Source organism: Salmo trutta, unplaced genomic scaffold (assembly GCF_901001165.1).
Source record: "Salmo trutta unplaced genomic scaffold, fSalTru1.1, whole genome shotgun sequence".
In the NCBI taxonomy this organism is placed as follows: Eukaryota; Metazoa; Chordata; class Actinopteri; order Salmoniformes; family Salmonidae; genus Salmo; species Salmo trutta.
Window position 1 is genome coordinate 2,017,465 of NW_021823115.1, and position 22,356 is coordinate 2,039,820.

The window sequence follows — 22,356 nt, forward strand, 5'->3', positions numbered from 1 at the left end:
GTTGTTGATAGCTGATTAGACCAGTGTATTATACTGGTTGTTGTTTATAGCTGATTAGACCAGTGTATTATACTAGTTGTTAATAGCTGATTAGACCAGTGTATTATACTGGTTGTTTATAGCTGATTAGACCAGTGTATTATACTGGTTGTTTATAGCTGATTAGACCAGTGTATTATAATGGTTGTTGTTTATAGCTGATTAGACCAGTGTATAATACTGGTTGTTGTTGATAGCTGATTAGACCAGTGTATTATACTGGTTACTTATAGCTTATTAGACCAGTGTATTATACTGGTTGTTGTTTATAGCTGATTAGACCAGTGTATTATACTGGTTGTTTATAGCTGATTAGACCAGTGTATTATACTGGTTGTTGATAGATGATTAGACCAGTGTATTATACTGGTTGTTTATAGCTGATTAGACCAGTGTATTATACTGGTTGTTTATAGCTGATTAGACCAGTGTATTATACTGGTTGTTTATAGCTGATTAGACCAGTGTATTATACTGGTTGTTTATAGCTGATTAGACCAGTGTATTATACTGGTTGTTGTTTATAGCTGATTAGACCAGTGTATTATACTGGTTGTTGATGATAGCTGATTAGACCAGTGTATTATACTGGTTGTTTATAGCTGATTAGACCAGTGTATTATACTGGTTGTTTATAGCTGATTAGACCAGTGTATTATACTGGTTGTTGATAGATGATTAGACCAGTGTATTATACTGGTTGTTTATAGCTGATTAGACCAGTGTATTATACTGGTTGTTTATAGCTGATTAGACCATGTATTATACTGGTTGTTTATAGCTGATTAGACCAGTGTATTATACTGGTTGTTTATAGCTGATTAGACCAGTGTATTATACTGGTTGTTGTTTATAGCTGATTAGACCAGTGTATTATACTGGTTGTTGATGATAGCTGATTAGACCAGTGTATTATACTGGATGTTTATAGCTGATTAGACCAGTGTATTATACTGGTTTCTTATAGCTGATTAGACCAGTGTATCATACTGTTTGTTGTTTATAGCTGATTAGACCAGTGTATTATACTGGTTGTTGTTATAGCTGATTAGACCAGTGTATTATACTAGTTGTTAATAGCTGATTAGACCAGTGTATTATACTGGTTGTTGATAGCTGATTAGACCAGTGTATTATACTGGTTACTTATAGCTGATTAGACCAGTGTATTATACTGGTTGTTGTTTATAGCTGATTAGACCAGTGTATTATACTGGTTGTTTATAGCTGATTAGACCAGTGTATTATACTGGTTGTTGATAGATGATTAGACCAGTGTATTATACTGGTTGTTTATAGCTGATTAGACCAGTGTATTATACTGGTTGTTTATAGCTGATTAGACCAGTGTATTATACTGGTTGTTTATAGCTGATTAGACCAGTGTATTATACTGGTTGTTGATAGATGATTAGACCAGTGTATTATACTGGTTGTTTATAGCTGATTAGACCAGTGTATTATACTGGTTGTTTATAGCTGATTAGACCAGTGTATTATACTGGTTGTTTATAGCTGATTAGACCAGTGTATTATACTGGTTGTTTATAGCTGATTAGACCAGTGTATTATACTGGTTGTTGTTTATAGCTGATTAGACCAGTGTATTATACTGGTTGTTGATGATAGCTGATTAGACCAGTGTATTATACTGGATGTTTATAGCTGATTAGACCAGTGTATTATACTGGTTTCTTATAGCTGATTAGACCAGTGTATCATACTGTTTGTTGTTTATAGCTGATTAGACCAGTGTATTATACTGGTTGTTGATAGCTGATTAGACCAGTGTATTATACTGGTTGTTTATAGCTCATTAGACCAGTGTATTATACTGGTTGTTGATAGCTGATTAGACCAGTGTATTATATTGGTTGCTTATAGCTGATTAGACCAGTGTATTATACTGGTTGTTTATAGCTGATTAGACCAGTGTATTATACTGGTTGTTGATAGCTGATTAGACCAGTGTATTATACTGGTTGTTGTTGATAGCTGATTAGACCAGTGTATTATACTGGTTGTTGTTGATAGCTGATTAGACCAGTGTATTATACTGGTTGTTGTTTATAGCTGATTAGACCAGTGTATTATACTGGTTGTTTATAGCTAATTAGACCAGTGTATTATACTGGTTGTTGTTTATAGCTGATTAGACCAGTGTATTATACTGGTTGTTGATAGCTGATTAGACCAGTGTATTATACTGGTTGTTGATAGCTGATTAGACCAGTGTATTATACTGGTTGTTGTTTATAGCTGATTAGACCAGTGTATTATACTGGTTGTTGATAGCTGATTAGACCAGTGTATTATACTGGTTTTTTATACCTGATTAGACCAGTGTATTATACTGGTTGTTTATAGCTGATTATACCAGTGTATTATATAGGTTGTTGTTTATAGCTGATTAGACCAGTGTATTATACTGGTTGTTGTTGATAGCTGATTAGACCAGTGTATCATACTGGTTGTTTATAGCTGAATAGACCAGTGTATTATACTGGTTGTTTATAGCTGATTAGACCAGTGTATTATACTGGTTGTTTATAGCTGATTAGACCAGTGTATTATACTGGTTGTTTATAGCTGATTAGACCAGTGTATTATAATGGTTGTTGTTTATAGCTGATTAGACCAGTGTATTATACTGGTTGTTTATAGCTGATTAGACCAGTGTATTATACTGGTTGTTGATAGCTGATTAGACCAGTTTATTATGCTGGTTGTTTATAGCTGATTAGACCAGTGTATTATACTGGTTGTTGTTTTTAGCTGATTAGACCAGTGTATTATACTGGTTGTTTATAGCTGATTAGACCAGTGTATTATACTGGTTGTTTATAGCTGATTAGACCAGTGTATTATACTGGTTGTTGTTGATAGCTGATTAGACCAGTGTATTATACTGGTTGTTGATAGCTGATTAGACCAGTGTATTATACTGGTTGTTTATAGCTGATTAGACCAGTGTATTATACTGGTTGTTTATAGCTGATTAGACCAGTGTATTATACTGGTTGTTGATAGCTGATTAGACCAGTGTATTATACTGGTTGTTGATAGCTGATTAGACCAGTGTATTATACTGGTTGTTTATAGCTGATTAGACCAGTGTATAATACTGGTTGTTGTTTATAGCTGATTAGACCAGTGTATTATACTGGTTGTTGATAGCTGATTAGACCAGTGTATTATACTGGTTGTTTATAGCTGATTAGACCAGTGTATTATACTGGTTGTTTATAGCTGATTAGACCAGTGTATTATACTGGTTGTTGTTTATAGCTGATTAGACCAGTGTATTATACTGGTTGTTTATAGCTGATTAGACCAGTGTATTATACTGGTTGTTTATAGCTGATTAGACCAGTGTATTATACTGGTTGTTTATAGCTGATTAGACCAGTGTATTATACTGGTTGTTTATAGCTGATTAGACCAGTGTATTATACTGGTTGTTGTTTATAGCTGATTAGACCAGTGTATTATACTGGTTGTTTATAGCTGATTAGACCAGTGTATTATACTGGTTGTTTATAGCTGATTAGACCAGTGTATTATACTGGTTGTTGTTGATAGCTGATTAGACCAGTGTATTATACTGGGTGTTTATAGCTGATTAGACCAGTGTATTATACTGCATTCACATTTACATTTAAGTAATTTAGCAGACACTCTTATCCAGAGCGACTTACAAATTGGTGCATTCACCTTATGATATCCAGTGGAACAAGCACTTTACAATAGTGCATCTAAATCTTTTAGGGGGGGGGGGGTTAGGATTACTTTATCCTATCCCAGGTATTCCTTAAAGAGGTGGGGTTTCAGGTGTCTCCGGAAGGTGGTGATTGACTCCACTGTCCTGGCGTCGTGAGGGAGCTTGTTCCACCATTGGGGTGCCAGAGCAGCGAACAGTTTTGACTGGGCTGAGCGGGAACTGTGCTTCCTCAGAGGTAGGGAGGCGAGCAGGCCAGAGGTGGATGAACGCAGTGCCCTTGTTTGGGTGTAGGGCCTGATCAGAGCCTGAAGGTACGGAGGTGCCGTTCCCCTCACAGCTCCGTAGGCAAGCACCATGGACTTGTAGCGGATGTGAGTTTCAACTGGAAGCCAGTGGAGAGAGCGGAGGAGCGGGGTGACGTGAGAGAACTTGGGAAGGTTGAACACCAGACGGGCTGCGGCGTTCTGGATGAGTTGTAGGGGTTTAATGGCACAGGCAGGGAGCCCAGCCAACAGCGAGTTGCAGTAATCCAGACGGGAGATGACAAGTGCCTGGACTAGGACCTGCGCCGCTTCCTGTGTGAGGCAGGGTCGTACTCTGCGAATGTTGTAGAGCATGAACCTACAGGATCGGGTCACCGCCTTGATGTTAGTGGAGAACGACAGGGTGTTGTCCAGGGTCACGCCAAGGTTCTTAGCACTCTGGGAGGAGGACACAAGGGAGTTGTCAACCGTGATGGCGAGATCATGGAACGGGCAGTCCTTCCCCGGGAGGAAGAGCAGCTCCATCTTGCTGAGGTTCAGCTTGAGGTGGTGATCCGTCATCCACACTGATATGTCTGCCAGACATGCAGAGATGCGATTCGCCACCTGGTTATCAGAAGGGGGAAAGGAGAAGATTAATTGTGTGTCGTCTGCATAGCAATGATAGAAGAGACCATGTGAGGATATGACAGAGCCAAGTGACTTGGTGTATAGTGAGAATAGGAGACGGCCTAGAACAGAGCCCTGGGGGACACCAGTGGTGAGAGCACGTGGTGCGGAGACAGATTCTCGCCACGCCACCTGGTAGGAGCGACCTGTCAGGTAGGACGCAATCCAAGCGTGGGCCGCGCCGGAGATGCCCAGCTCGGAGAGAGTGGAGAGGAGGATCTGATGGTTCACAGTATAAAAGGCAGCAGATAGGTCTAGAAGGATGAGAGCAGAGGAGAGAGAGTTAGCTTTAGCAGTGCGGAGAGCCTCCGTGACACAGAGAAGAGCAGTCTCAGTTGAATGCCCAGCCTTGAAACCTGACTGATTAGGATCAAGAAGGTCATTCTGAGAGAGATAGCAGGAGAGCTGGCCAAGGACGGCACGTTCAAGAGTTTTGGAGAGAAAAGAAAGAAGGGATACTGGTCTGTAGTTGTTGACATCGGAGGGATCGAGTGTGGGTTTTTTCAGAAGGGGTGCAACTCTCGCTCTCTTGAAGACGGAAGGGACGTAGCCAGCGGTCAAGGATGAGTTGATGAGCGAGGTGAGGTAGGGGAGAAAGTCTCCGGAAATGGTCTGGAGAAGAGAGGAGGGGATAGGGTCAAGTGGGCAGGTTGTTGGGCGGCCGGCCGTCACAAGACGCAAGATTTCATCTGGAGAGAGAGGGGAGAAAGAGGTCAAAGCACAGGGTAGGGCAGTGTGAGCAGGACCAGCGGTGTCGTTTGACTTAGCAAACGAGGATCGGATGTCATCAACCTTCTTTTCAAAATGGTTGACGAAGTCATCCGCAGAGAGGGAGGAGGGGGAGGGGGAGGAGGATTCAGGAGGGAGGAGAAGGTAGCAAAGAGCTTCCTAGGGTTAGAGGCAGATGCTTGGAATTTAGAGTGGTAGAAAGTGGCTTTAGCAGCAGAGACAGAAGAGGAAAATGTAGAGAGGAGGGAGTGAAAGGATGCCAGGTCCGCAGGGAGGCTAGTTTTCCTCCATTTCCGCTCAGCTGCCCGGAGCCCTGTTCTGTGAGCTCGCAGTGAGTCGTCGAGCCACGGAGCAGGAGGGGAGGACTGAGCCGGCCTGGAGGATAGGGGACAGAGAAAATCAAAGGATGCAGAAAGGGAGGAGAGGAGGGTTGAGGAGGCAGAATCAGGAGATAGGTTGGAGAAGGTTTGAGCAGAGGGAAGAGATGATAGGATGGAAGAGGAGAGAGTAGCGGGAGAGAGAGAGCGAAGGTTGGGACGGCGCAATACCATCCGAGTAGGGGCAGAGTGAGAAGTGTTGGATGAGAGCGAGAGGGAAAAGGATACAAGGTAGTGGTCGGAGACTTGGAGGGGAGTTGCAATGAGATTAGTGGAAGAACAGCATCTAGTAAAGATGAGTTTAAGCATATTGCCTGCCTTGTGAGTAGGGGGGAAGGTGAGAAGGTGAGGTCAAAAGAGGAGAGGAGTGGAAAGAAGGAGGCAGAGAGGAATGAGTCAAAGGTAGACATTGGGAGGTTAAAGTCACCCAGAACTGTGAGAGGTGAGCCATCCTCAGGAAAGGAACTTATCAAGGCGTCAAGCTCATTGATGAACTCTCCAAGGGAACCTGGAGGGCGATAAATGATAAGGATGTTAAGCTTGAAAGGGCTGGTAACTGTGACAGCATGGAATTCAAATGAGGAGATAGACAGATGGGTCAGGGGAGAAAGAGAGAATGTTCACTTGGGAGAGATGAGGATTCCAGTGCCACCACCCTGCTGGCTCGATGCTCTAGGAGTATGCGAGAACACGTGGGCAGACGAGGAGAGAGCAGTAGGAGTAGCAGTGTTATCTGTGGTAATCCATGTTTCCGTCAGCGCCAGGAAGTCTAGGGACTGGAGGGTAGCATAGGCTGAGATGAACTCAGCCTTGTTGGCCGCAGACCGGCAGTTCCAGAGGCTGCCGGAGACCTGGAACTCCACGTGGGTCGTGCGCGCTGGGACCACCAGGTTAGAGTGGCAGCGGCCACGCGGTGTGAAGCGTTTGTATGGCCTGTGCAGAGGGGAGAGAACAGGGATAGACAGACACATAGTTGACAAGCTACAGAAGAGGCTACGCTAATGCAAAGGAGATTGGAATGACAAGTGGACTACACGTCTCGAATGTTCAGAGAGTTAAGCTTACGTTGAGAAAATCTTATTGACTAAAATGACAAAAATGATACAGTACTGCTGGCTGGTGGAGTAGGCTAGCTAGCAGTGGCTGCGTTGTTGACTTTGTTTGAACGTGTAGCTGGCTAGATAGCCTTGATAGTTTCAGTACTACACCTTGTCATGATACAAAAGCAACTTTGTAGCTAGCTAACATAACACTAATCAAGACGTTCCTTTGTAATGTATTTAGTTTCTACAATGCTGCTCGTCGGTAATAGTTGGCTAGGTATGGAACAATGGTGTCACGGGGGACGGAAACAGCTGGCTAGCTAACCTCGATAATTACTAAACTACACAATTATCAAGCTATGACAAAGACAACTATGTAGCTAGCTAGCTAACACTGCACTAGTCAAATCGTTCCGTTGTAATGTATTAGTATCTACAGCTCTGCTAGTCGGTAACGGTTGGCTAGCTAGCAAACCCACTAGCTAGCAGTGGGTTTGATGTCTAGGTGTGTTGACTAAGTCTGGAGTCTGGACAAGGCGTCGCGTCGCGGCTGGCTAGCTAACCTCGATAATTACCCTAAACTACACAATTATCTTAGATACAAAGACAGCAAAGACAACTATGTAGCTAGCTAACTAACACTAACACTACACTAATCAAGTCGTTCCGTTGTAATGTAATAGTTTCTACAGTGCTGCTAGTCGGTAGAGGTTGGCTAGCTAGCAGTGTTGACTAGCTAGCAGCTAGCAGTGTTGACTACGTTAGGAGGACGAAAAAATAGCTAGCCTCGATAATTACTCTAATTACTCTAAACTACACAATTATCTTTGATAGCTAAGAAAAATTGCTCAGATCAAACAAACCAAACCGTTGTAATGTAATGAAGTGTAATGTTACCTGTGGAGCGAAGCGAAGTGCGACTGCTCGCTCCGGACCGGAATACTGGTTGTTTATAGCTGATTAGACCAGTGTATTATACTGTTTGCTTATAGCTGATTAGACCAGTGTATTATACTGGTTGTTTATAGCTGATTAGACCAGTGTATTATACTGTTTGCTTATAGCTGATTAGACGTGTGTTTTTTTCCTTATCAATCTACATAATACTCAATAATGACCAAGTGAAAACAGGTTTTTAGAAACGTTTTAAGTGTTTAACACTGGTCTCCCAGCTCTTACTGTAATGTGGTAGTCTAGGTCTGGTCTACACTAATGTGGTAGACTAGGTCTGGTCTACAGTAATGTGGTAGTTTAGGTCTGGTCTACAGTAATGTGGTAGTCTAGGTCTGGTCTACAGTAATGTGGTAGACTAGGTCTGGTCTACAGTAATGTGGTAGACTAGGTCTGGTCTACAGTAATGTGGTAGACTAGGTCTGGTCTACAGTAATGTGGTAGACTAGGTCTGGTCTACAGCAATGTGGTAGACTAGGTCTGGTCTACAGTAATGTGGTAGACTAGGTCTGGTCTACAGTAATGTGGTAGTCTAGGTCTGGTCTCCCAGCTCTTACTGTAATGTGGTAGACTAGGTCTGGTCTACAGTAATGTGGTAGTTTAGGTCTGGTCTACAGTAATGTGGTAGACAAGGTCTGGTCTACAGTAATGTGGTACTCTAGGTCTGGTCTACAGTAATGTGGTAGACTAGGTCTGATCTACAGTAATGTGGTAGACTAGGTCTGGTCTACAGTAATGTGGTAGACTAGGTCTGGTCTAGAGCAATGTGGTAGTTTAGGTCTGGTCTCCCAGCTCTTACAGTAATGTGGTAGACTAGGTCTGGTCTACAGTAATGTGGTAGTCTAGGTCTGGTCTACAGTAATGTGGTAGTTTAGGTCTGGTCTACAGTAATGTGGTAGACTAGGTCTGGTCTACAGTAATGCGGTAGACTAGGTCTGGTCTACAGTAATGTGGTAGTCTAGGTCTGGTCTACAGTAATGTGGTAGACTAGGTCTGGTCTACAGTAATGTGGTAGACTAGGTCTGGTCTACAGTAATGTGGTAGACTAGGTCTGGTCTACAGTAATGTGGTAGACTAGGTCTGGTCTACAGTAATGTGGTAGACTAGGTCTGGTCTACAGTAATGTGGTAGACTAGGTCTGGTCTACAGTAATGTGGTAGACTAGGTCTGGTCTACAGTAATGTGGTAGTCTAGGTCTGGTCTACAGTAATGTGGTAGACTAGGTCTGGTCTACAGTAATGTGGTAGACTAGGTCTGGTCTACAGTAATGTGGTAGACTAGGTCTGGTCTACAGTAATGTGGTAGACTAGGTCTGGTCTACAGCAATGTGGTAGACTAGGTCTGGTCTACAGTAATGTGGTAGACTAGGTCTGGTCTACAGTAATGTGGTAGTCTAGGTCTGGTCTCCCAGCTCTTACTGTAATGTGGTAGACTAGGTCTGGTCTACAGTAATGTGGTAGTTTAGGTCTGGTCTACAGTAATGTGGTAGACAAGGTCTGGTCTACAGTAATGTGGTACTCTAGGTCTGGTCTACAGTAATGTGGTAGACTAGGTCTGATCTACAGTAATGTGGTAGACTAGGTCTGGTCTACAGTAATGTGGTAGACTAGGTCTGGTCTAGAGCAATGTGGTAGTTTAGGTCTGGTCTCCCAGCTCTTACAGTAATGTGGTAGACTAGGTCTGGTCTACAGTAATGTGGTAGTCTAGGTCTGGTCTACAGTAATGTGGTAGTTTAGGTCTGGTCTACAGTAATGTGGTAGACTAGGTCTGGTCTACAGTAATGCGGTAGACTAGGTCTGGTCTACAGTAATGTGGTAGTCTAGGTCTGGTCTACAGTAATGTGGTAGACTAGGTCTGGTCTACAGTAATGTGGTAGACTAGGTCTGGTCTACAGTAATGTGGTAGACTAGGTCTGGTCTACAGTAATGTGGTAGACTAGGTCTGGTCTACAGTAATGTGGTAGACTAGGTCTGGTCTACAGTAATGTGGTAGACTAGGTCTGGTCTACAGTAATGTGGTAGACTAGGTCTGGTCTACAGTAATGTGGTAGACTAGGTCTGGTCTACAGTAATGTGGTAGACTAGGTCTGGTCTACAGTAATGTGGTAGTCTAGGTCTGGTCTACAGTAATGTGGTAGTTTAGGTCTGGTCTACAGTAATGCGGTAATCTAGGTCTGGTCTACAGTAATGTGGTAGACTAGGTCTGGTCTACAGTAATGTGGTAGTCTAGGTCTGGTCTACAGTAATGTGGTAGACTAGGTCTGGTCTACAGTAATGTGGTAGACTAGGTCTGGTCTACAGTAATGTGGTAGTCTAGGTCTGGTCTCCCAGCTCTTACTGTAATGTGGTAGACTAGGTCTGGTCTACAGTAATGTGGTAGTTTAGGTCTGGTCTACAGTAATGTGGTAGACAAGGTCTGGTCTACAGTAATGTGGTACTCTAGGTCTGGTCTACAGTAATGTGGTAGACTAGGTCTGATCTACAGTAATGTGGTAGACTAGGTCTGGTCTACAGTAATGTGGTAGACTAGGTCTGGTCTAGAGCAATGTGGTAGTTTAGGTCTGGTCTCCCAGCTCTTACAGTAATGTGGTAGACTAGGTCTGGTCTACAGTAATGTGGTAGTCTAGGTCTGGTCTACAGTAATGTGGTAGTTTAGGTCTGGTCTACAGTAATGTGGTAGACTAGGTCTGGTCTACAGTAATGTGGTAGTCTAGGTCTGGTCTACAGTAATGTGGTAGACTAGGTCTGGTCTACAGTAATGTGGTAGACTAGGTCTGGTCTACAGTAATGTGGTAGACTAGGTCTGGTCTACAGTAATGTGGTAGACTAGGTCTGGTCTACAGTAATGTGGTAGACTAGGTCTGGTCTACAGTAATGTGGTAGACTAGGTCTGGTCTACAGTAATGTGGTAGACTAGGTCTGGTCTACAGTAATGTGGTAGTCTAGGTCTGGTCTACAGTAATGTGGTAGTTTAGGTCTGGTCTACAGTAATGCGGTAATCTAGGTCTGGTCTACAGTAATGTGGTAGACTAGGTCTGGTCTACAGTAATGTGGTAGTCTAGGTCTGGTCTACAGTAATGTGGTAGACTAGGTCTGGTCTACAGTAATGTGGTAGTTTAGGTCTGGTCTACAGTAATGTGGTAGACTAGGTCTGGTCTACAGTAATGTGGTAGTCTAGGTCTGGTCTACAGTAATGTGGTAGTTTAGGTCTGGTCTACAGTAATGTGGTAGTCTAGGTCTGGTCTACAGTAATGTGGTAGACTAGGTCTGGTCTACAGTAATGTGGTAGTTTAGGTCTGGTCTACAGTAATGTGGTAGACTAGGTCTGGTCTACAGTAATGTGGTAGACTAGGTCTGGTCTACAGTAATGTGGTAGTTTAGATCTGGTCTACAGTAATGTGGTAGTTTAGGTCTGGTCTACAGTAATGTTGTAGACTAGGTCTGGTCTACAGTCAGTAATGGAACTCTTCTCAACTTATTACCATTAAAGCATTGAAACAACATTTACAGTATGGAATGTCTTCGTCAACCATTAAAGCAACCCGCTGTTGATCAAATTCTCCATTTGACTCATCCAGTCATGGTATTTTAAGCATATTTCCTCCTTAAGGGGCGGGGAGTTCCTCCTTCAGAAGCCTTATCGCTGTTCCTGTCGTCTAGCTGAGAGGCTGACAGAGACGACCAGACGTAAAATGGCCTCTTCCTCTCCGTCAGCTGTTACGAGAGAGACAAGCGGAACTATGCGGAGCAACGCTGCGTTCTCCTCTCCGTAACTTAAAGTGACATAAACCTTTTACTCTTTATGGATTTCATGCCCCATTGTCTGAGAAAATATTGTGAAATAGCTTTGATATGTCCATGAAAAGTATAAGTAGATTAATATATTAGTTTGAATAAAAGCTGACTAAGGTATATTTTTTATTCCTTGCACAACTTTTTCTCTCTTCCTAACTGAGAATCAAAACCACAACCCTCTGTGGTGTCAAATCAAAACCACAACCCTCTGTGGTGTCAAATCAAAACCACAACCCTCTGTGGTGTCATATCAAAACCACAACCCTCTGTGGTGTCAAATCAAAACCACAACCCTCTGTGGTGTCAAATCAAAACCACAACCCTCTGTGGTGTCAAATCAAAACCACAACCCTCTGTGGTGTCAAATCAAAACCACAACCCTCTGTGGTGTCAAATCAAAACCACAACCCTCTGTGGTGTCAAATCAAACCACAACCCTCTGTGGTGTCAAATCAAAACCACAACCCTCTGTGGTGTCAAATCAAAACCACAACCCTCTGTGGTGTCAAATCAAAACCACAACCCTCTGTGGTGTCAAATCAAAACCACAACCCTCTGTGGTGTCTCAAATCAAAACCACAACCCTCTGTGGTGTCAAATCAAAACCACAACCCTCTGTGGTGTCATATCAAAACCACAACCCTCTGTGGTGTCAAATCAAAACCACAACCCTCTGTGGTGTCAAATCAAAACCACAACCCTCTGTGGTGTCAAATCAAAACCACAACCCTCTGTGGTGTCAAATCAAAACCACAAAACTGCATTGTGTCAAATCAAAACCAGAACCCTGCACACCTTCAGATATGACTTCACATTAAGATTAATTTCTACCGTTTAAACACCATTATTTAAACATAAGTGAATTCTCCAGTCTCACTGAGAGATCATATTGCACTTATAAGGCCCTGACCATGTGGACCAGTTTAAACAAACGTCAACAAAGACCCTGGTGTGTATTATGAGAGGTCAGTAATGTTCTGTGTATATCAGAGGAGAGAGAGGTCTGTCGTATTCATTATATCTGGAAGGATATGTGGGGCAATAGAATGTTCATCTGTCCTCACATTCCTCCAGAGTGATTAGTCAGCGCTGTACTTTATTTGTCCAAAGGCAGATAAACCAGAATGCCCTCGGCCTCGACCGCGTACAGCTACGCTGCTGGTTTGTATAATAAACTAGAATGCCGTCGGCCTCGACCGTGTACAGCTACGCTGCTGGTTTGTATAATAAACCAGAATGCCGTCGGCCTCGACCGGGTACAGCTACGCTGCTGGTTTGTATGATAAACCAGAATGCCGTCGGCCTCGACCGCGTACAGCTACGCTGCTGGTTTGTATAATAAACCAGAATGCCGTCGGCCTCGACCGCGTACAGCTACGCTGCTGGTTTGTATAATAAACCAGAATGCCGTCGGCCTCGACCGCGTACAGCTACGCTGCTGGTTTGTATAATAAACCAGAATGCCCTCGGCCTCGACCGCGTACAGCTACGCTGCTGGTTTGTATAATAAACCAGAATGCCCTCGGCCTCGACCGCGTACAACTTCGCTGCTGGTTTGTATAATAAACCAGAATGCTGTCGGCCTCGACCGCGTACAGCTACGCTGCTGGTTTGTATAATAAACCAGAATGCCGTCGGCTTCGACCGCGTACAGCTACGCTGCTGGTTTGTATAATTATAAGTGCTTTCTTATGACAAATAGACCAATAACAGATGAGAATGCTTTCATGTTAAACCACAGTCCAGATAGTGCCACTGCATCAGCAAACAGGTCTAGATTTAAAATATGAAATACAGTTTGAATGTTTTAGGTACATTTTGGTTACATGAATAATTCATTAATAATGTATATTTTATCTTACAGTACTAAGGGAAACACAACAGGATTAGTGAACCTTGGCCAAAAAATGACATACCAAAATCTAACTGCCTGTAACTCAGGCCCTGAAGCAAGGATATGCATATTCTTGGTACCATTTGAAAGGAAACACTTTGAAGTTTGTGGAAATATGGAAAGGAATGTACGAGAATATAACACAATAGATCTGGTAAAAGATAATACAAAGAATAAACCAACCGTTCTTTTGTATTTTTTTGTACCATCATCTTTGAAATCCAAGAGAACGGCCATAATGTATTATTCCAGCCCAGGTGCAATTCAGATGTTGGCCACTAGATGGCAGCAGTATATGTGCAAAGTTTTAGACCGATCCAATGAACCATTGTACTTCTGTTCAAAATGTTGTATCAAGACTGCCCAAATGTGCCTAATTTGTTTATTAATAACTAACAACTGTTCATGTTCAAAACTGTGCACTCTCCTCAAACAATACCATGGTATTTTTTCACTGTAATAGCTACTGTAAATTGGACAGTGATGCATGAAATCCTCCACATTGACTCTGTACCGGTACCCCCTGTATATTGCCTCCACATTGACTCTGTACCGGTGCCCCCTGTATATAGCCTCCACATTGACTCTGTACCGGTGCCCCCTGTATATAGCCACCACATTGACTCTGTACCAGTACCCCCTGTATATAGCCTCCACATTGACTCTGTACCGGTGCCCCCTGTATATAGTCTCCACATTGACTCTGTACCGGTACCCCCTGTATATAGCCACCACATTGACTCTATACCGGTACCCCTGTATATAGCCTCCACATTGACTCTATACCGGTACCCTCTGTATATAGCCTCCACATTGACTCTGTACCAGTACCCCCTGTATATAACCTCCACATTGACTCTGTACCGGTACCCCCCTGTATATAGCCTCCACATTGACTCTGTACCGGTACCCCTTGTATATAGCCTCCACATTGACTCTGTACCGGTACCCCCTGTATATAGCCCCCACATTGACTCTGTACCGGTACCCCCTGTATATAGTCTCCACATTGAATCTGTACCGGTGCCCCCTGTATATAGCCCCCACATTGACTCTGTACCGGTGCCCCCTGTATATAGCCCCCACATTGACTCTATACCGATACCCCCTGTATATAGCCTCCACATTGACTCTGTACCGGTACCCCTGTATATAGCCTCCACATTGACTCTGTACCGGTACCCCCTATATATAGCCTCCACATTGACTCTGTACCGGTACCCCCTGTATATAGCCTCCACATTGACTCTATACCGGTACCCCCTGTATATAGCCTCCACATTGACTCTGTATCGTAATACCCTGTATATAGCCTCACTACTGGTGTTTTAATGTTGCTCCTTAATTATTATAAAAAAATATATATATATTTTAAGTATATTTTTTACTTCAGTTTATTTTTGTAAATACTCTCTAAATACTTTTTTTCTTAAAACTGCATTGTTGGTTAAGAGATTTTAAGTAAGCATTTCACCATGAGGTCTACACCTGTTGTATTCAGCATTTCACCATGAGGTCTACACCTGTTGTATTCAGCATTTCACCATGAGGTCTACACCTGTTGTATTCGGCACATGTGACAAATACAATTTGATTTGATTTGATTTGACCTATCATAGCTAACAGTTCCTTTGAGATTTTTTTATTTTTAATTTTTTTTTATTTAACCTTTATTTAACCAGGTAGGCCAGTTGAGAACAAGTCCTTTATTTAACCAGGTAGGCTAGTTGAGAACAAGTTCTTTATTTAACCAGGTAGGCCAGTTGAGAACAAGTCCTTTATTTAACCAGGTAGGCTAGTTGAGAACAAGTTCTCATTTACAATTGCGATCTGGCCAAGATAAAGCAAAGCAGTTTGACACATACAACAACACAGAGTTACACATGGAATAAACAAACATACAGTCAATAATGCAATATAAAAAGTCTATATACAGTGTGTGCAAACGAGGTAGGATAAGAGAGGCAATAAATAGGCCGCGGTGGTGAAGTGTTTACAATATAGAGATGTTTTTATGATGTGGTATAAATCTTCTGCATGATCTAAATTAAGCTTGTCTGTTCTCCAAACCACATGTTTTAAAGCCTTGCACCCATCCATACCCATCCATACCTACCCATTCCTACCCACCCACTCATACCCATTTATACCTACCCACACCCATCCATACCCATTCATACCTACCCATTCATACCCATCCATACCCATTCATTCCTACCCATCCATACCCACCCATACCCATCCATACCCATTCATACCCATTCATACCTACCCATCCATACCCACCCATACCCATCCATACCCATTCATACCCATCCATACCTACCCATTCCTACCCACCCACTCATACCCATTTATACCTACCCACACCCATCCATACCCATTCATACCTACCCATCCATACCCATCCATACCCATCCATACCTACCCATTCCTACCCACCCACTCATACCCATTTATACCTACCCACACCCATCCATACCCATTCATACCTACCCATCCATACCCATCCATACCCATTCATTCCTACCCATCCATACCCACCCATACCCATCCATACCCATCCATACCCACCCACCCACCCACTCATACCCACCCACCCACCCATCCATACCCATTCACACCTACCCATTTCTACCCACCCACCCATCCATACCCATTCATTACTACCCATTCCTACCCACCCACTCATACCCATTTTATCTACCCACACCCACCCATACCCACTCACACCCATCCATACCCATTCATACCTACCCATTCCTACCCACCCATCCATACCCATTCATACCCACCCATTCCTACCCACCCACTCATACCCATTTATACCTACCCATACCCACCCACACCCATTCCTACCCACCCACTCATCCATACCCATTTCTACCCACCCATACCCACCCACACCCACTCATACCCACCCATACCCACCCACACCCACTCAGACCCATTTATACCTACCCATACCCACCCACATCCACTCATACCCACCCACACCCAGTCATACCCAACCATTCCCACCCACACCCAGTCATACCCACCCATACCCACCCACACCCAGTCATACCCACCCACCCACCCACACCCAACCATACCCACCAACCCACCCACACCCATTCATACCCACCCATACCCACCCACACCCAACCATACCCACCAACCCAACCATAGTTGAGAACAAGTTCTTTATTTAACCAGGTAGGCCAGTTGAGAACAAGTCCTTTATTTAACCAGGTAGGCTAGTTGAGAACAAGTTCTCATTTACAATTGCGATCTGGCCAAGATAAAGCAAAGCAGTTTGACACATACAACAACACAGAGTTACACATGGAATAAACAAACATACAGTCAATAATACAATATAAAAAGTCTATATACAGTGTGTGCAAACGAGGTAGGATAAGAGAGGCAATAAATAGGCCGCGGTGGTGAAGTGTTTACAATATAGAGATGTTTTTATGATGTGGTATAAATCTTCTGCATGATCTAAATTAAGCTTGTCTGTTCTCCAAACCACATGTTTTAAAGCCTTGCACCCATCCATACCCATCCATACCTACCCATTCCTACCCACCCACTCATACCCATTTATACCTACCCACACCCATCCATACCCATTCATACCTACCCATTCATACCCATCCATACCCATTCATTCCTACCCATCCATACCCACCCATACCCATCCATACCCATTCATACCCATTCATACCTACCCATCCATACCCACCCATACCCATCCATACCCATTCATACCCATCCATACCTACCCATTCCTACCCACCCACTCATACCCATTTATACCTACCCACACCCATCCATACCCATTCATACCTACCCATCCATACCCATCCATACCCATCCATACCCATCCATACCTACCCATTCCTACCCACCCACTCATACCCATTTATACCTACCCACACCCATCCATACCCATTCATACCTACCCATCCATACCCATCCATACCCATTCATTCCTACCCATCCATACCCACCCATACCCATCCATACCCATCCATACCCACCCACCCACCCACTCATACCCACCCACCCACCCATCCATACCCATTCACACCTACCCATTTCTACCCACCCACCCATCCATACCCATTCATTACTACCCATTCCTACCCACCCACTCATACCCATTTTATCTACCCACACCCACCCATACCCACTCACACCCATCCATACCCATTCATACCTACCCATTCCTACCCACCCATCCATACCCATTCATACCCACCCATTCCTACCCACCCACTCATACCCATTTATACCTACCCATACCCACCCACACCCATTCCTACCCACCCACTCATCCATACCCATTTCTACCCACCCATACCCACCCACACCCACTCATACCCACCCATACCCACCCACACCCACTCAGACCCATTTATACCTACCCATACCCACCCACATCCACTCATACCCACCCACACCCAGTCATACCCAACCATTCCCACCCACACCCAGTCATACCCACCCATACCCACCCACACCCAGTCATACCCACCCACCCACACCCAACCATACCCACCAACCCACCCACACCCATTCATACCCACCCATACCCACCCACACCCAACCATACCCACCAACCCACCCACACCCACCCACCCATACCCATTCATACCCACCCATACCCACCCACACCCAACCATACCCACCCACCCAACCATACCCACCTATACCACAATTGTTGTGTTTGGGATAATACAGCAGTTTCACCAATGTTCTCTTCAACCATGAGACTACTGTTATAACTATAATACTTATCCAGGCCCACAACAACCATATTAAAGACATATTACCTCAGCGGGACAAATCTGTCCCAAAGAAGTTAAAACCATTTCCTCCTAATCACATGTTATCTGTGGTTCAACAAAACATTCATCTGTGGTTTGGGTATGATTCCATGTTGTTATGAGAATTTAAATGTTTTCAATTAGTGGGGGGGGGGGGATATAATGTTCTCTGGGACTGCTTACTGGCTGTCCATCACCGCCCCATTGCCCCATCCTAACATCATCACCGCTTAATACTGACATGTCCTACACGTGAACTTAAAAAAAAAACACGTATTTAAACTGCGTCTTTTTAACCAAAGCCAGGGACCAGCTCAGAACCAGCCCAGAGCAGAACAGACTGCCTGGGCTGTTGAGGCTTAACCAAAGCCAGGGACCAGCTCAGAACCAGCCCAGAGCAGAGCAGACTGCCTGGGCTGTTGAGGCTTAACCAAAGCCAGGGACCAGCTCAGAACCAGCCCAGAGCAGAGCAGACTGCCTGGGCTGTTGAGGCTTAACCAAAGCCAGGGACCAGCTCAGAACCAGCCCAGAGCAAAGCAGACTGCCTGGGTTGTTGAGGCATAACCAAAGCCAGGGACCAGCTCAGAACCAGCCCAGAGCAGAACAGACTGCCTGGGCTGTTGAGGCTTAGCCAAAGCCAGGGACCAGCTCAGAACCAGCCCAGAGCAGAGCAGACTGCCTGGGATGTTGAGGCTTAACCAAAGCCAGGGACCAGCTCAGAACCAGCCCAGAGCAGAGCAGACTGCCTGGGCTGTTGAGGCTTAACCAAAGCCAGGGACCAGCTCAGAACCAGCCCAGAGCAGAGCAGACTGCCTGGGATGTTGAGGCTTAACCAAAGCCAAGGGCCAGCTCAGAATCAGCCCAGAGCAGAGCGGACTGCCTGGGCTGTTGAGGCTTAACCAAAGCCAGGGACCAGCTCAGAACCAGCCCAGAGCAGAGCAGACTGCCTGGGCTGTTGAGGCTTAACCAAAGCCAGGGACCAGCTCAGAACCAGCCCAGAGCAGAGCAGACTGCCTGGGCTGTTGAGGCTTAACCAAAGCCAGGGTCCAGCTCAGAACCAGCCCAGAGCAGAGCAGACTGCCTGGGCTGTTGAGGCTTAACCAAAGCCAGGGACCAGCTCAGAACCAGCCCAGAGCAGAGCAGACTGCCTGGGCTGTTGAGGCTTAACCAAAGCCAGGGACCAGCTCAGAACCAGCCCAGAGCAGAGCAGACTGCCTGGGATGTTGAGGCTTAACCAAAGCCAGGGACCAGCTCAGAACCAGCCCAGAGCAGAGCAGACTGCCTGGGCTGTTTAGGCTAACACGTCATGTTACAACCCTCCTCCATTCTACTCTAACCGTCTCAACCCTCTACCAAAGAGATGTTGCTGACATAAGAAATGTACCAATCAGGATGGCATTAGAGCCTGTTCAGGACTGAGGTTGGTTGAAACTTGGTTGAACAGTCATTTATGGGACCAAATGGCGGAGAAAATACCAGAAAATCGTTCCAGCTCCTTTTGAAGTGGTTGCTCTACATTAAACTGCGAGTCACCGTGGTAACAAAAGGCTGTGGTTGTCAGCAGTTCCTACTCTACTCTGATCACCATGGTATGTTTTTTAAATCTGATTCCACTGCTGCATCAGTTACTTGATGTGGAATAGAGTTCCATGTAGTCATGGTTCTATGTAGTACTGTGCGCCACCCATAGTCCGTTCCGGACTTGGGGTCTGTGAAGAGACCACTGGTGGCATGTCTTGTGGGGTATGATGCATGGTTGTCCGAGCTGTGTGCCAGTATTTTAAACAGACAGCTCGGTACCTTCAGCTTGTCAACACATCTTACAAAAACAAGTAGTGATGATGTCAATCTCTCTTCCACTTTGAGCCATCAGAGTCTGACATGCAAGTCATGAACGTTATTTCTCCGTGTTCTTTTAAGGGCCAGCCATGCTGCCCTGTTCTGAGCCAACTGCAATTTTCCCAAGACCCTCTTCATGGGACCTGACCACACTACTGAACAGTAGTCCAGATGTGATAGAACTATGGCCTGTAGGACCTGCCTTGTTGAAAGTGTTGTTGAAAAAGGCAGTGCAGCGCTTTATTATGGACAGACTTCTCCCCATCTCAGCAACTGTTGTATCAATATGTAATTTAATTTGCTATAGTAGCTGACATATAGAGTTATCCACAGACATAGACACACTGGCATGTCATTAGTAAAGATTGAAAAAAGCTTCCCTGGGGAATTCCTGATTCTACCAGTAAGGGGCCTAAACAGCTTCTCTGGGGAATTCCTGATTCTACCAGTAAGGGGCCTAAACAGCTTCCCTGGGGAATTCCTGATTCTACCCGGATTATGTTTGAGAGGCTTCTATTTTATTTTACCGTTATTTTACCAGGTAAGTTGACTGAGAACACGTTCTCATTTACAGCAGGCGCCCGGCCCGCCACAAGGAGTCGCTAGAGCGCGATGAGCCAAGTAAAGCCCCACCGGCCAAACCCGGACGATGCTGGGCCAATTGTATGCCGCCCTACGGGTCTCCCGTTCACGGCCAGTTGTGACAGCCTGGGATCGAACCTGGGTCTGTAGTGACACCTCAAGCCCTGCGATGCTTGCCATAGACCACTACGCAACTTGGGAGGCCTACAATTATCATTTTAACTGTTAATTGAAGGAGATGCTAGCTATGTTTGTGGATGCAGAGCAGTGTGGTGATTTATAGGACAATGTGGAGGAAGAGAGATGGGTATTCAAAGTAAGTCAGGTCAGGTCTCCTGCTGAATGAAACCAGTCCAGAAACCTCCAGCAGCAACACTGTGAGATTACAGCTCCAGATAGACAGAGTTTGGCAACAGATGGAACATTTCTGAAACTAACAGTCATTAATATGCTGGAGACAATTCCACCCTGGCTTCACAGAGGGGAGGGTGAGTGTGGAACGTCTAAGACGGGACCTTTCCTGTTCACTGTGTTAATTCTAACAAACAATGTCAAGGAGATGACATCCTACCTCCTAGCAATTTGCATGGTTGTCAGTGTAGTGAAAGCAAGTTTAAAGGTACACCCTTTATGTGGCAGAGAAAGGATTAAACCAGCACCACAAAGAGGCTTTTGATTTCTTGCAAATATGAAGTTTGGCTGAGAAGGAGAGTTAAAGATACAACTCTCCAAGCCTCTAATGGAGGTTTCTCTTCCACTTTTAAATACTCACAAAACTACTTATCTTTCTCTAAAGAAAGAGGTTGTATTTCAGGTGAAGATTTAATTGCTCAGAGACATTATGACATCAGAGACTGCTGTTTCTATTGTTAGAATAAACATCAACATATACTATAATATATACAACAGACACCAGGACATCATCCTATACTAACCTGGCTAGCTAGCTGATTCGGTTGTAAGTCGCTCTGGATAAGAGCGTCTGCTAAATGACTGAAATGTAAATGAAATCTATACTATAATATATACAACAGACATTATGACATCATCATATACTATAATATATACAACAGACATTATGACATCATCATATACTATAATATATACAACAGACATCAGGACATTATGACATCATCATAGACTATAATATATACAACAGACATTATGACATCATCATATACTATAATATATACAACAGATATTATGATGTCATCATATACTATAATATATACAACAGACACCAGGACATCATCATATACTATAATATATACAACAGACATTATGACATCATCATATACTATAATATATACAACAGACATTATGACATCATCATATACTATAATATATACAACAGACATTATGACATCATCATATACTATAATATATACAACAGACATTATGACATCATCATATACTATAATATATACAACTGACATTATGACATCATCATATACTATAATATATACATCAGGACATTATGACATCATCATATACTATAATATATACACCAGGACATTAGGACATCATCATATACTATAATATATACACCAGGACAGTATGACATCATTAAATACTATAATATATACATCAGGACATTATGACATCATCATATACTATAATATATACATCAGGACATTA